This window comes from Ascaphus truei, unplaced genomic scaffold (genome assembly GCF_040206685.1).
Source record: "Ascaphus truei isolate aAscTru1 unplaced genomic scaffold, aAscTru1.hap1 HAP1_SCAFFOLD_788, whole genome shotgun sequence".
Taxonomy (NCBI): Eukaryota; Metazoa; Chordata; class Amphibia; order Anura; family Ascaphidae; genus Ascaphus; species Ascaphus truei.
This window is the reverse complement of record NW_027457123.1, coordinates 77876-91914: the sequence shown is the minus strand read 5'-3', so window position 1 is coordinate 91914 and position 14039 is coordinate 77876. Positions and strand designations below refer to the sequence as shown.

Below are 14039 nucleotides of genomic sequence, written 5' to 3'. Positions count from 1 at the left end.
CAGCTGCAGCTGTTAAATGGTCAGGGTGGCTCAGCACTCCGACAGCACTACAGACAGAAAACACAAAAAAACAGCGAACCCTGATGAAGTAGCGGGAGCTACGAAACGCGTAGGATTAGTTGATTTTATTACACTATTTTAATTTTTGCTATTGGTGCTATACTGCTATACTGCTATACTGCTATACTGCTATACTGCTATACTGCTATACTGCTATACTGCTATACTGCTATACTGCTATACTGCCTGGTGGCTTATCGAACTATTGGTGCTGTGACCTCCTATCCCCATTGATTGGGTGTATTGGGACTCTGGTACATACTGGACTCATTGCATGATCAACGTGTACCACGAGGACACTAACGTGTGTCGCCGTGATGTCATCTTGACGCGACCCGGAAGTCCGACGGGAACACATTTACCGACACCGCTGGGAGGAATACACCTCCAAAAGAGACAGCCCCACCGGATGGAATCGATCTCTGCAGGATCGTGTACCGAGGACATTGCGCACTACGATCGTTATTACTGTCTATTAAGTCACCTGCGCATTATGTACCCATAAAAGTGGACACACTGTTTAGCTAATATACCTTCTATCCCTCAGGGTATTTCCCATTAGCTACGTGTAATAAAACTTTATTATTTTTGGTTTTAACTACTGCTTGTAGTCTCCTGGCTTAGGGTTTATATACCCTTATTTGTGGTCCTAGTAATTATACTTATATCCAGTTCTTACCATATACTTACCTGTGTATGGCGACTCTGAGTGCTGTTATTAGGGCTTTTAGTGACCCCCGGAGGTCCCTTGTCCAAGTGTTTATTTGTATCATTATTCCCTAAGCACCTAGTCTTTTATTCTATTATACTACTAGGTGAGCGACTAGTCACTCTGTTTATGCCTTTTTTATGGATCAATAATATTTGATATACTTCACTATGCAGTTTGCGCTGTTTTTTTGTGGTTTTTATAAGATGAGAGGGCAGGTATGAGGAGAGGAGGGGGAAGTATGAGGAGGGGGGATGTGTGTGTGTGTGTGTGTGTCACTGTGTGTGCACGTATATTGGGGAGAGAGGTTGAGTGTGGGGAGGGGAGAAAAATACATGGGGTAGGGGTGTAAGAGAGAGCGGGGGGAGGAATGGGTGAGAGCGGGGGGAGGAATGGGTGACTGGGGAGTGTGAGGTGGGGTGAGAGTGAGGAGGTGTGTGAGAAGGGGGGGTTCTCGCAAGGCCGCCGAAACGTGGGTAGGGGGCCCCGGTGAAAACATTCTTCCAGGGCCCCGGGAAAGTTGTCTGTGGCCCTGCATGGCAGTGATGTCACTGACTGCCACGAGGAGAGCAAGAGACCCTATTTTGCAAAGTGTAATATACACACAAGGTCAGGAATGTCACATTTTTAAAAGTCTTCATTTTAATTAATGCCTACATTTTTTTATTTAATTTTCATTTATGTCAATTAATTATTTATTTTTAATTTAATTATTTTAATTTTAATTAATGTCTTCATTATTTATATACACACAAACACACACTGCAGGGCCCACCTCCTATACACACAAACACACACTGCAGGGCCCACCTCCTATACACACAGACACACACTGCAGGGCCCACCTCCTATACACACAGACACACACTGCAGGGCCCACCTCCTATACACACAAACACACACTGCAGGGCCCACCTCCTATACACACAGACACACACTGCAGGGCCCACCTCCTATACACACAGACACACACTGCAGGGCCCACCTCCTATACACACAAACACACACTGCAGGGCCCACCTCCTATACACACAGACACACACTGCAGCCCCCACCAACGGGACACATTATGGTGCCGAGGCATCACGTGATGCCACATTGTCATGGCAACATGTCACCGCCTGACGTCAGTGTCTCGTTGTCATGGCAACGGGGTGCGTCACGTGATGTAATTTGTTTTATAAATATATTTTAACTGTGTCCCAGTATTTCATTTTGAAAATCTGGTCACCCTACCCTTGCAGCTATTAATTCAAAGCTCCCCCATTTTATCTGTCCGGCTTCTTGCGTTAGCAAGCATGCATTTAAGTTTGTTTTCAGCCTGTACTATTATCGTATCTGCTCCTTCCTTTCTGCGCCCACTTGGTTTAGTTTTAGAAGTTTAGAATCTGTATTTAATATGGGTTGCTGGACTTTGGACTGTAAGATCCTAAGTAATATGACGAAACTGTGCTAGCATGAACCAGGAAGGAATGGGTTAAAAATGGGAATGCAGAATAGGGTTAGTTTGAAGAAGGTCAGCAATATATCTTATCAAGATACAGATAAATACAGCTGCAGGGAACTTTAAAGAATGGAGCAAGGTCTATGGACAAGTGACCTTCCCTGAAGAGACTTTTGCAAACACATAACCTCGACTAACCCAAATCTGCTAAACACATCACTTCCCCCCCCCCCCCCCCCCTAGGCTGAGCCACAGAGGAGATATCAGGAGATCCCGCAGGGCAGCAGTGAGTATGCCAGGGGTAATAATGAAGTAGAGATACTCTTTTCTTCAGGTATATATATCAGTGTTTAAAGCTGCAATTCAAGCAATATCCTACATGGCTGTTTTTGCTTTTTTTTTATTTTAATAAATGTGCTATGAAAATATATTGTAGCATTTTTTTGAAATCTCTTTTTTTTTTTAAAGACATTTTTAATGTATTCTAATTTCTAATATTCTGTAACAATCATTTTTGTTTCTATTGAAACCATTAACAAAGTCACATCCCCTTTCTCTTCTGAAACAGGCTCTGGCACACCCCTTTTGCCCTCTTTCCAGCAGTACACCAATTGTATCTAGTGCCTGCCTGGTCACATGATCTTCCCCACAGAACTTTGCATCTTGGGTACTCTTCTGGGGCACTAACAGTGATTTAGTGAGCCCCCCGAGCCCAGTCTTCAGCGATCGATCACAGGAGAACGGATCGATCGGCAGCCTAGCTAATCACTGATCAGTGTGCAGATTGTATTGATGCACATATTGATCGGCAGCCTAGCTAATCACTGGTCAGTGTGCAGATAGTATTGATGCACATATTGATCGGCAGCCTAGCTAATCACTGATCAGTGTGCAGATTGTATTGATGCACATATTGATCGGCAGCCTAGCTAATCACTGGTCAGTGTGCAGATTGTATTGATGCACATATTGATCGGCAGCCTAGCTAATCACTGGTCAGTGTGCAGATTGTATTGATGCACATATTGATCGGCAGCCTAGCTAATCACTGGTCAGTGTGCAGATTGTATTGATGCACATATTGATCGGCAGCCTAGCTAATCACTGGTCAGTGTGCAGATTGTATTGATGCACATATTGATCGGCAGCTTAGCTAATCACTGGTCAGTGTGCAGATAGTATTGATGCACATATTGATCGGCAGCTTAGCTAATCACTGGTCAGTGTGCAGATTGTATTGATGCACATATTGATGGGCAGCTTAGCTAATCACTGGTCAGTGTGCAGATTGTATTGATGCACATATTGATCGGCAGCCTAGCTAATCACTGGTCAGTGTGCAGATTGTATTGATGCACATATTGATCGGCAGCCTAGCTAATCACTGGTCAGTGTGCAGATAGTATTGATGCACATATTGATCGGCAGCTTACAGTAGCTAATCACTGGTCAGTGTGCAGATTGTATTGATGCATATATTGATCGGCAGCCTAGCTAATCACTGGTCAGTGCGCAGATTGTATTGATGCATATATTGATCGGCAGCCTAGCTAATCACTGGTCAGTGCGCAGATAGTATTGATGCATATATTGATCGGCAGCCTAGCTAATCACTGGTCAGTGTGCAGATTGTATTGATGCATATATTGATCGGCAGCCTAGCTAATCACTGGTCAGTGCGCAGATAGTATTGATGCACATATTGATCGGCAGCTTAGCTAATCACTGGTCAGTGTGCAGATTGTATTGATGCACATATTGATGGGCAGCTTAGCTAATCACTGGTCAGTGTGCAGATTGTATTGATGCACATATTGATCGGCAGCCTAGCTAATCACTGGTCAGTGTGCAGATTGTATTGATGCACATATTGATCGGCAGCCTAGCTAATCACTGGTCAGTGTGCAGATAGTATTGATGCACATATTGATGTGCAGCCTAGCTAATCACTGGTCAGTGTGCAGATTGTATTGATGCACATATTGATCGGCAGCCTAGCTAATCACTGGTCAGTGTGCAGATAGTATTGATGCACATATTGATCGGCAGCCTAGCTAATCACTGGTCAGTGTGCAGATTGTATTGATGCACATATTGATCGGCAGCCTAGCTAATCACTGGTCAGTGTGCAGATAGTATTGATGCACATATTGATCGGCAGCTTAGCTAATCACTGGTCAGTGTGTAGATTGTATTGATGCACATATTGACCGGCAGCTTAGCTAATCACTGGTCAGTGTGCAGATAGTATTGATGCACATATTGATCGGCAGCCTAGCTAATCACTGGTCAGTGTGCAGATTGTATTGATGCACATATTGATCGGCAGCTTAGCTAATCACTGGTCAGTGTGCAGATAGTATTGATGCACATATTGATCGGCAGCCTAGCTAATCACTGGTCAGTGTGCAGATTGTATTGATGCACATATTGATCGGCAGCTTAGCTAATCACTGGTCAGTGTGCAGATAGTATTGATGCACATATTGATCGGCAGCTTAGCTAATCACTGGTCAGTGTGCAGATTGTATTGATGCACATATTGATGGGCAGCTTAGCTAATCACTGGTCAGTGTGCAGATTGTATTGATGCACATATTGATCGGCAGCCTAGCTAATCACTGGTCAGTGTGCAGATTGTATTGATGCACATATTGATCGGCAGCCTAGCTAATCACTGGTCAGTGTGCAGATAGTATTGATGCACATATTGATCGGCAGCTTAGCTAATCACTGGTCAGTGTGCAGATTGTATTGATGCACATATTGATCGGCAGCTTAGCTAATCACTGGTCAGTGTGCAGATAGTATTGATGCACATATTGATCGGCAGCCTAGCTAATCACTGGTCAGTGTGCAGATTGTATTGATGCACATATTGAATGGAATCTTTTTTGAGCTGCAGCTTTAATTAGAGATAACTTCTCTTGAGCGTGTGTTTTCTCTCCTCACACTGAGCAACACGGTACTATAAGGCCTGGGACATAGTGCCCAAAACCGTGCTGAGGCGCGCTGAGGCTCAGGGAAAGCGGTGCTTTCCCTGGCCTTACACAGCGCGCCGTCAGTGGGCGTGTCGGGGGCGGGCCAGTGACGTCACGGAGCTGGTTCGCCCTCATTGGGCGACACGCTCACGTGACCGGCCCTGCGCTCCGGCGAGCGCCAAATGTCAAAACTCCATCAGACACGCGCTTCCCCAAGTGTGCGGACGCGTGCGCGAGCCCCTGCTAAAGCCGCTCTCATTGCGGCTGCAGGGGCTCAGTGTCGAGCAGCAGCGCGCCTCAGCATTATGCGCTGACCATGCCCGAGGCCTTAGCCTAGCACATTCTCTTAGACAAACATCCCGGTGTCGGACTCCGCTTAATTCATTGGTGACTCCGACGGGATTGGGGAAAGAAGCCATATTCCTGGAACACTCCCGAGCGATGAGTCATGTGAGGAACAGAGATTTCGGAAGGGGCTGAACCCCAAAATCACGGGACAGGGACAGCAGACGGAGCTGGACGCCAGCAGAAACCCTCGGAGGCCTGTCACCCCCAGAGAGGACGCGTTACGGGAGTTCCGGGCTGTGAGCAGCAATAGGGGACGTGGGATTTACGTGTGATAAGTGTCACGGGGTATTTGTATTTGTAACGGGAGGGGGTAACCAGGCTATCTAATAAAGGTTAAGTCCGCTGGTTACCCCTGAACCCGTGGGGTCCCTGGTACCTCCATAAGCCAGGGACCAGGGATAATACATGCTGGAAAATAAAAGGACCCTGTTTTTTCCCATTTCATGTTCCCTTAGCCCTAGAACTGTAAGTTTCTTGTGTGTCAGTTTTAGGGGGATATTTGGGTGGAAATACAATTATTTTGGTTGCAGGAGTTGGGGGGCCAAAGTTACCGGTAGTCATTTAATTCTCCCCAGCGAGCAGGCATGATTTGCCGGTACGCAGGGTGAATTACACCGGGGCTTCCCTGTGTCCCCCGGACGCCTGGATGTCGAGCCCAAATATCCCTAATACATTTCCCTTAGGAATATGAGGTACCCCAAAATGTAAGCTGTAATAAAGTATGGCTTGTGGTCTTCTTACATTTACTATACGGCGCTCTGCAGGCAGCCCGGGCGTATGTTTAAGGTGCCAGCTAGTCTGCATGAGAACCCGTAGACGAAAGAGGGGACGGGATGTTAAGAGGTGTCAGGGTGCTAAGTGGACGGGGCAGGGCGGAGTACTGGGTCCGTAGAGTAGAGACCCCCTGTGGGGGGGACCCTCTGGTCTTCCAGACTCAGTGGCGCCTGCCCAGTGGGAGGCAATGGACTGGCTAATGAAAAGATGACGATCGTAGACACTTTTCCTAGATATGTGTCTTTATTTCTATGTGAGGCAGATAATTCATGTGTCATTAACGGTGTATTTCTATGTATGTATATTGTTGTTCTAACACTGATTGAATAGGTATGGTAGCCTATACGTTACAATGCTGCTAGGAGAATGAATGAATCCGATTTGTGGGTTTGTTCAGATCTCTTGTATTTTAACTGGACGTTCATGCTGTCAATCATACCTCCTGACAAAGCGTCGTATGACGTGAAACGCGTCGAGGTGACGTCACACGCAGCACAGAGACAGCGTTATAACGTTCCTCCGGGCAGCTGTGTTTGTAAACGTCCTGGGGTGTGTTTTGAGCGAGGTGCAGGGGTGGATTTTGGATATTGGATCCTATAGAACTCTGTTACCGGAACATCAAGTGGTTTTTGCGATCTGGCATTTGTGGTAATACAGCGCTCTCATCTACCCCTCCCCCCAGCGCCCGCCAGCGCAGTTCGGATTCACTGCGATCCGTTTCTATGTAAGTGTCATTTCATGCTTTTTATCAATATTAATTACTTTTAAAATTGATACCAATAGTGTGTTTTCTCTTCTCTTTTTGCGCCCTGCTATATGTATGCATTTCCTATAGGCCAGAACATATGTCCCGCCCACAGGGCGTCCCGAGCCGGCTCCACACGCCCCCTGCCTCTGACGTCGGCCAAAGAAACGAGCCCCTGTTTTTATTGGCCTGTAGGAAAGTTTCCCACGCTCTGATTGGCCGCTCCTCCTACCTATATGCTGAGGATAGCTTGGCGGAGGGAATGTAAGGAGACGGTCGAGTCGGAGATCCAGACCTTCCGGTGACTCGAGTCGGTGACGCGCGGGCGGCTTTTCAAAGTTCCTCTGTTCGAAACAGCAAAGTAACCGGCTTTGTTTTGAAGCTAGAAAAGCTCGCGGCCTCGCAGAGAGAACGCCCCGACGTCTGCAGCCACGTTCTGCAAATCGCCTTAGCGGTCATGGACAGGGTTTCGTGAAGAAATCAGTTCCAGGACGTCCGGAAGAAGGCCCCGGTCAGGGTAAGCCCTGGCAAGCGGGCGCCCTGCACCTCTGAAATGCTGGATGGCAGCCCCCAGACCCCAAGCGGGCGCCCTGCACCCCGGAAAGGCTGGATTGCAGCCCCCAGACCCCAAGCGGGCGCCCTGCACCCCGGAAAGGCTGGATTGCAACCCCCAGACCCCAAGCGGGCACCCTGCACCCCGGAAAGGCTGGATTGCAGCCCCCAAACCCCAAGTGGGCGCCCTGCACCCCGGAAAGGCTGGATTGCAGCCCCCAAACACCAAGCGGACGCCCTGCACCCCGGAAAGGCTGGATTGCAACCCCCAAACCTCAAGCGGGCGCCCTGCACCTCGGAAATGCTGGATGGCAGCCCCCAGACCCCAAGCGGGCGCCCTGCACCCCGGAAAGGCTGGATTGCAGCCCCCAGACCCCAAGCGGGCGCCCTGCACCCCGGAAAGGCTGGATTGCAACCCCCAGACCCCAAGCGGGCACCCTGCACCCCGGAAAGGCTGGATTGCAGCCCCCAAACCCCAAGTGGGCGCCCTGCACCCCGGAAAGGCTGGATTGCAGCCCCCAAACACCAAGCGGACGCCCTGCACCCCGGAAAGGCTGGATTGCAACCCCCAGACCCCAAGTGGGCGCCCTGCACCCCGGAAAGGCTGGATTGCAGCCCCCAGACCCCAAGCGGGCGCCCTGCACCCCGGAAAGGCTGGATTGCAGCCCCTAAACCCCAACAGGGCGCCCTGCACCCCGGAAAGGCTGGATTGCAGCCCCCAAACCCCAAGTGGGTGCCCTGCACCCCAGAAAGGCTACATTTCAACCCCCAACCCCCAAGTGGGCGCCCTGCACCCCGGAAAGGCTGGATTGCAGCCCCCAAACCCCAAGTGGGCGCCCTGCACCCCGGAAAGGCTACATTTCAACCCCCAAACCCCAAGCGGGCGCCCTGCACCTCGGAAAGGTTGGATTGCAACCCCCAGACCCCAAGCGGGCGCCCTGCACCCCGGAAAGGCTAGATTGCAGCCCCCAGACCCCAAGTGGGCGCCCTGCACCCCGGAAAGGCTGGATTGCAACCCCCAAACCCCAAGCAGACGCCCTGCACCCCGGAAAGGCTGGATTGCAACCCCCAGACCCCAAGCGGGCGCCCTGCACCCCGGAAAGGCTGGATTGCAGCCCCCAGACCCCAAGTGGGCGCCCTGCACCCTGGAAAGGCTGGATTGCAACCCCCAAACCCCAAGCAGACGCCCTGCACCCCGGAAAGGCTGGATTGCAACCACCAGACCCCAAGCGGGCGCCCTGCACCCCGGAAAGGCTGGATTGCAGCCCCCAGACCCCAAGCGGACGCCCTGCACCCCGGAAAGGCTGGATTGCAACCCCAAGACCCCAAGTGGGCGCCCTGCACCCCGGAAAGGCTGGATTGCAGCCCCCAAACCCCAAGCGGGCGCCCTGCACCCCGGAAAGGCTGGATTGCAGACCCCAAGCGGGCGCCCTGCACCCCGGAAAGGCTGGATTGCAACCCCCAGACCCCAAGCGGGCGCCCTGCACCCCGAAAAGGCTGGATTGCAGACCCCAGACCCCAAGCAGACGCCCTGCACCCCGGAAAGGCTGGATTGCAACCCCCAGACCCCAAGTGGGCGCCCTGCACCCCGGAAAGGCTGGATTGCAACCCCCAGACCCCAAGTGGGCGCCCTGCACCCCGGAAAGGCTGGATTGCAACCCCCAGACCCCAAGCGGGCGCCCTGCACCCCGGAAAGGCTGGATTGCAACCCCCAAGCGGGCGCCCTGCACCCCGGAAAGGCTGGATTGCAACCCCCAGACCCCAAGTAGGCGCCCTGCACCCCGGAAAGGCTGGATTGCAACCCCCAGACCCCAAGCGGGCGCCCTGCACCCCGGAAAGGCTGGATTGCAGACCCCAGACCCCAAGCAGACGCCCTGCACCCCGGAAAGGCTGGATTGCAACCCCAAGACCCCAAGTGGGCGCCCTGCACCCCGGAAAGGCTGGATTGCAACCCCCAGACCCCAAGCGGGTGCCCTGCACCCCGGAAAGGCTGGATTGCAGCCCCCAGAACCCAAGCGGGCGCCCTGCACCCTGGAAAGGCTGGATTGCAGCCCCCAGACCCCAAGCGGGCGCCCTGCACCCCGGAAAGGCTGGATTGCAACCCCCAGACACCAAGCGGGCGCCCTGCACCTCGGAAAGGCTGGATTGCAACCCCCAGACCCCAAGCAGGCGCCCTGCACCCCGGAAAGGCTGGATTGCAACCCCCAGACCCCAAGCGGGCGCCCTGCACCCCGGAAAGGCTGGATTGCAGCCCCCAAACCCCAAGCGGGCGCCCTGCACCCCGGAAAGGCTGGATTGCAACCCCCAAACTCCAAGCGGGCGTCCTGCACCCCGGAAAGGCTGGATTGCAACCCCCAGACCCCAAGCGGGCGCCCTGCACCCCGGAAAGGCTGGATTGCAGCCCCCCAGACCCCGGTCAGTGGGTATCTTTCTGTATTCTGTATTTCTGAGCGTTTCCGAGGTTTTATCCAAATAAACCTCATTTTATCTCACTGCCTTGTTTTGCCTATTTACCGATCCCTTAAATATAAATGTGTTAAGAGACCTGGGCTAACGTGACAAACCCGATTCTATGTTCCCAGCCTATCTGGGCCAGTCTGTGCTGTACGACCCGATTCTATGGATAGTATGGTATAATATAGTATAGCACAATATGGAATAGTATGGTATAATATAGTATAGCACAGTATAGAATAGTATGGTATAATATAGTATAATATAGTATAGCACAGTATAGAATAGTATGGTATAATATAGTATAGCACAGTATAGAATAGTATGGTATAATATAGTATAGCACAGTATAGAATAGTATGGTATAATATAGTATAATATAGTATAGCACAGTATAGAATAATATGGTATAATATAGTATAATATAGTATAGCACAGTATAGAATAATATGGTATAATATAGTATAATATAGTATAGCACAGTATAGAATAGTATGGTATAATATAGTATAATATAGTATAGCACAGTATAGAATAGTATGGTATAATATAGTATAATATAGTATAGCACAGTATAGAATAATATGGTATAATATAGTATAGCACAGTATAGAACAGTATGGTATAATATAGTATAGCACAGTATGGAATAGTATGGTATAATATAGTATAGCACAGTACAGTAGTTACATAGTTACATACATGCTCCGGTCCCATTGCGTACGTTAATGTGGGGTATGCCTGTATAGAATAGTATGGTATAATATAGTATAGCACAGTATAGAATAGTATGGTATAATATATTATAGCACAGTATAGAATAGTACGGTATAATATAGTATAGCACAGTATAGAATAGTATGGTATAATATAGTATAGCACAGTATAGAATAGTATGGTATAATATAGTATAGCACAGTATAGAATAGTATGGTATAATATAGTATAGCACAGTATAGAATAGTATGGTATAATATAGTATAGCACAGTATAGAATAGTATGGTATAATATAGTATAGTATAGCACAGTATGGAATAGTATAGCACAGTATAGAATAGTATGGTATAATATAGTATAGCACAGTATGGAATAGTATAGCACAGTATAGAATAGTGTGGTATAATATAGTATAGCACAGTATAGAATAGTATGGTATAATATAGTATAGCACAGTATAGAATAGTATAGTATAGTATGGTATAATATAGTATAGCACAGTATGGAATAGTATAGCAGAGTATAGAATAGTGTGGTATAATATAGTATAGCACAGTATAGAATAGTATGATATAATATAGTATAGCACAGTATAGAATAGTATGAAATAGTATAGTATAGCACAGTATAGAATAGTATGTTATAATATAGTGTAGCACAGTATAGAATAGTATAGCACAGTGTAGAATAGTGTGGTACAATATAGTATAGCACAGTATAGAATAGTATGGTATAATATAGTATAGCACAGTATAGAATAGTATGGTATAATATAGTATAGCACAGTATGGAATAGTATGGTATAATATAGTATAGCACAGTATAGAATAGTATGGTATAATATAGTATAGCACAGTATAGAATAGTATGGTATAATATAGTATAGCACAGTATAGAATAGTATGGTATAATATAGTATAGCACAGTATAGAATAGTATGGTATAATATAGTATAGCACAGTATGGAATAGTATGGTATAATATAGTATAGCACAGTATAGAATAGTATGGTATAATATAGTATAGCACAGTATGGAATAGTATAGCACAGTATAGAATAGTGTGGTATAATATAGTATAGTACAGTATAGAATAGTATGGTATAATATAGTATAGCACAGTATGGAATAGTATGGTATAATATAGTATAGCACAGTGTAGAATAGTATGGTATAATATAGTATAGCACAGTATAGAATAGTATGGTATAGTATGGTATAATATAGTATAGCACAGTATGGAATAGTATAGAATAGTGTGGTATAATATAGTATAGCACAGTATAGAATAGTATGAAATAATATAGTATAGCACAGTATAGAATAGTATGATATAATATAGTGTAGCACAGTATAGAATAGTGTGGTATAATATAGTATAGCACAGTATAGAATAGTATGATATAATATAGTGTAGCACAGTATAGAATAGTATAGCACAGTATAGAATAGTGCGGTATAATATAGTATAGCACAGTATACAGTAGAACAGTGTGGTATAATATAGTGTAGCACAGTATAGAATAGTATGATATAATATAGTATAGCACAGTATAGAATAGTGTGGTATAATATAGTATAGCACAGTATGGAATAGTATGGTATAATATAGTATAGCACAGTATGGAATAGTGTGGTATAATATAGTATAGCACAGTATGGAATAGTATGATATAATATAGTATAGCACAGTATAGAATAGTATGATATAATATAGTATAGCACAGTATGGAATAGTGTGGTATAATATAGTATAGCACAGTATGGAATAGTATGGTATAATATAGTATAGCACAGTATGGAATAGTATGATATAGTATGGTATAATATAGTATACTGTAGCACAGTATGGAATAGTATGATATAATATAGTATAGCACATTATAGAATAGTATGGTATAATATAGTATAGCACAGTATAGAATAGTATGGTATAATATAGTGTAGCACAGTATAGAATTGTATGATATAATATAGTATAGCACAGTTTAGAATAGTATGGTATAATATAGTATAGCACAGTATAGAATAGTATGGTATAATATAGTGTAGCACAGTATAGAATAGTATGATATAATATAGTATAGCACAGTATAGAATAGTATGGTATAATATAGTATAGCACAGTATAGAATAGTATGGTATAATATAGTATAGCACAGTATAGAATAGTATGGTATAATATAGTATAGCACAGTATAGAATAGTATGGTATAATATAGTATAGCACAGTATGGAATAGTATAATATAGTTCAGTGCACTAACCTTGTGTTGGGTTGTTCTGTGTTACTGCAGCTTGCTGCTCAGCCTGGGACTGAATCATCTCTCCAGGAATCACAGGCTGAGAGATCTCAGCTGAGAGATAAGGGACCTCCCAGGGAACAGTCAGACAGCAAGTTAGGTTGGTGTGTAGGAGGGTGCAGGTAAGTTAGGTTGGTGTGTAGGAGGGTGCAGGTAAGTTAGGTTGGTGTGTAGGAGGGGTGCAGGTAAGTTAGGTTGGTGTGTAGGAGGGTGCAGGTAAGTAAGGTTGGTGTGTAGGAGGGGTGCAGGTAAGTTAGGTTGGTGTGTAGGAGGGGTGCAGGTAAGTTAGGTTGGTGTGTAGGAGGGTGCAGGTAAGTTAGGTTGGTGTGTAGGAGGGTGCAGGAAAGTTAGGTTGGTGTGTAGGAGGGGTGCAGGTAAGTTAGGTTGGTGTGTAGGAGGGGTACAGGTATGTTAGGTTGGTGTGTAGGAGGGTGCAGGTAAGTTAGGTTGGTGTGTAGGAGGGGTGCAGGTAAGTAAGGTTGGTGTGTAGGAGGGTGCAGGTAAGTTAGGTTGGTGTGTAGGAGGGGTACAGGTATGTTAGGTTGGTGTGTAGGAGGGTGCAGGTAAGTTAGGTTGGTGTGTAGGAGGGGTGCAGGTAAGTAAGGTTGGTGTGTAGGAGGGTGCAGGTAAGTTAGGTTGGTGTGTAGGAGGGGTACAGGTAAGTTAGGTTGGTGTGTAGGAGGGGTACAGGTATGTTAGGTTGGTGTGTAGGAGGGTGCAGGTAAATTAGGTTGGTGTGTAGGAGGGGTGCAGGTAAGTAAGGTTGGTGTGTAGGAGGGGTGCAGGTAAGTTAGGTTGGTGTGTAGGAGGGTGCAGGTAAGTTAGGTTGGTGTGTAGAAGGGTGCAGGTAAGTTAGGTTGGTGTGTAGAAGGGTGCAGGTAAGTTAGGTTGGTGTGTAGGATGGGTGCAGGTAAGTTAGGTTGGTGTGTAGAAGGGTGCTGGTAAGTTAGGTT

The 14039-nt window shown here is 46.7% G+C and overlaps 1 protein-coding gene across 1 annotated transcript in view; it reads right to left on the bottom strand.

Annotated features, from left to right (window-relative positions):
• The window catches only part of LOC142486218 (solute carrier family 52, riboflavin transporter, member 3-B-like), a 45692-nt gene extending 32575 nt beyond the window's left edge, over positions 1 to 13117 (bottom strand). Inside the window, exon 1 of the mRNA XM_075584855.1 lies at positions 13051 to 13117. The gene's annotated coding sequence lies outside the window, so the exon portion shown is untranslated. The remainder of the gene's footprint in view (positions 1 to 13050) is intronic.
• Positions 13118 to 14039: the final 922 nt, after the last annotated feature.